The sequence below is a fragment of the Chrysochloris asiatica genome, unplaced genomic scaffold (genome assembly GCF_000296735.1).
Source record: "Chrysochloris asiatica unplaced genomic scaffold, ChrAsi1.0 scaffold00069, whole genome shotgun sequence".
NCBI lineage: Eukaryota > Metazoa > Chordata > Mammalia > Afrosoricida > Chrysochloridae > Chrysochloris > Chrysochloris asiatica.
The window spans coordinates 16,454,686-16,457,196 of NW_006408587.1; positions in this window are offsets into that span (position 1 = coordinate 16,454,686).

Here is a 2,511-nt window from a genome sequence, read left to right on the forward strand (position 1 = left end):
TCTAACTTCAGGTCTTTACACATTTCATTACAAAATTTGACTTTGTCTTCTCGAATTGACCTCTGTAATTTTCTAATTTTCTATTCAAGTCTTTCACCTCCTGATTTATTCCATTTGCTTTAGCATCTCTACAGTAAGTAGAAAGCAAGTTTCAGAGTCTCTTTGACATCTATTTTAGTCTTTTTATTTGCTCTTGTCTTCTTAATGATCTTTTGATTGAGAAATGTTGCACATGTTCTTCCCTTTTGGTTTTCTAAATCAGGTCTTTACACAGTTTGTTATATTATTTAACTTTCTTCTTGGCGTGCTTTTTGAAATTTCCTATTTAGCTCTGTTACTGCTTCATACTTCCATTTGCTTTAGCATTTCTATGCTCAAAAGCCAGTTTCAGAGTCTCTTTTGACATCCATTTTGGTCTTTCCCTTCTTTCTTTTCTTTTTAATGACCTTTTGCTTTCTTCCTGTATGATTTTCTTGATGTCATCCCACAGTTCTTCTGATATTCAGTCTTTAGTGTCAAATGCATTGAATTTGTTTTTCAGATGATCTTTAAATTCAGGTGGGATATGTTCAAGGTCATTATTTTGGCTTTCATGGACTTCTTTTCATTTTCTTTTGCACAGTGTGGCCCTGGTCTTGTTTTGGCAGATAAAACAGAACTTTTCCACCATCTTTTTCCATATATGTAGTCAATTTGATTTCTGTCTAGTCCATGTGCTAGATCCACAAGTATAGTTCCTTTTATGTTGTTTTAAAAAGATATTTACAGGTTCCAGTTTGGGTGGCAGCAGAGACAGCCAGGTAAGAAAGGCTCTGTGGGGAGGAATTGAAAACCCAGAGAAGCTTTGCTTATGGAACACCACCAGAACCCTGGATCTAGCATAAGATCCAGAGCGTCAGTTTCCCACATGTGCAAGTGGAACAATCACAGTATAAAGGAAAATACTGCAAGTTAGGAATCTCTTGAGAAGTGACTCCCTCTTTAGCCACCCCATCCAGGTGGAATTCAGAGGGCGGGGTTACAGCCAGACCTGCACAGGGAACCGGTGCAAAAAGCACACCTTTCTTAATTTTAAAACATTCAGTGTTTCCATGTTCTGTTCGAACAACTGCCTCTTGGTCCAGGTACACATTTCTCATGAGCACAATTAAGTGTTCCAGAATACTCATGCTTTGCAATGTTGTCCATAGCTTGTCATGATCCACACAACCGAAAGCCTTTGCATAGTCAATAAAGCACAGGTAAACATATGTCTGATATTCTCTGCTTTCAGCCAAGATCCACCGGACATCAGCAATGATATCCCTCGTTCCATGGCCTCTTCTGAATCTGGCTTGAACTTCTGGAAGTTCTCTGTCAATGTATGATCATAGCAGTTTCTGTCTTACCTTTAGCAAAATTTACTCACATGGGATATCAAAGAGATTATCCAATGATTTCTGCATTCCATTGGGTCACCTGTCTTTGGAATGGACACAAATATGGATCTCTTCCAATCAGTCAGCCAGATAGTTGTCTTCTAAATTTCTTGCCATAGATGAGTGAGTGCCCCTGTGCTGCCTCACTTTCTTGAAAGATTTCTATTTTGATTCCATCAATTCCTGGTGCCTTGTTCTTTTCCAATTCCTTCAATGCACCTTGAACTTCCTCCTTCAGTATCATTGGCTCTTGATCATATGCTACCTCTTGAAACGGTTGAACAGTAACCATTTCCTTTTGTCACAGTGACTTTGCATATTCCTTCCATCTTCTCTTGAAGCTTTCTGCATCATTCAATAATTTTCCCAGAGAACCTTTCAATAAAAAGTCGAGGCTTGAATTTTTGTTCACTTCCCCCAGCTTGAGAAATGCTGACTGTGTTCTTCCTTTTTGGTTTTCTAATTCCAGATCTATGTACATTTTGTTGTAATATTTGGCTTTATCTTTTTGAGCTGATCTTTGAAAGCTTCTGTTCAACTCTTATACCTCCCCATTTCTTACATTTGCTTTAGCATCTCTGTGCTGGAGAGCAAGTTTCAGTGTCTCTTCTGACATTCATTTTGACCTTTTCCTTCTTTCTTGTCTTCTTAATGAGTTTTTCCTTTCTTCATATATGATGTTCTTGATGTCACCCCACAACTCTTCTGGTCTTTGGTCTTTAGTGTTTAATGTATCAAATCTGTTCTTCAGATGATCTCTAAATTCCGGTTGCATATATTCAAGGTCATATTTTGGCTTTCGTGGACTTGTTTTCATTTTCTTTAGCTTCAGTTTGAATTTGCATATGAGTTACTGATGGTCTCTTCCACAGTCTGCCCCTGGCCTTGTTATCATTGATGGTTTGGAGCTTTTCAATTGTCTCTTTCTGCAGATGTAGTCAATTTGATTTCTATCTTTCCATCTGGTGAGGTCCATGTGTATAGTCATTTCTTATGCTGTATAAAGAAGGTATTTGAAATGAATAAATCATTGGTTTTGCAGAATTCTATCATGCATTCTCCAGCAGCATTTCTATCACCAAGACCATATTTT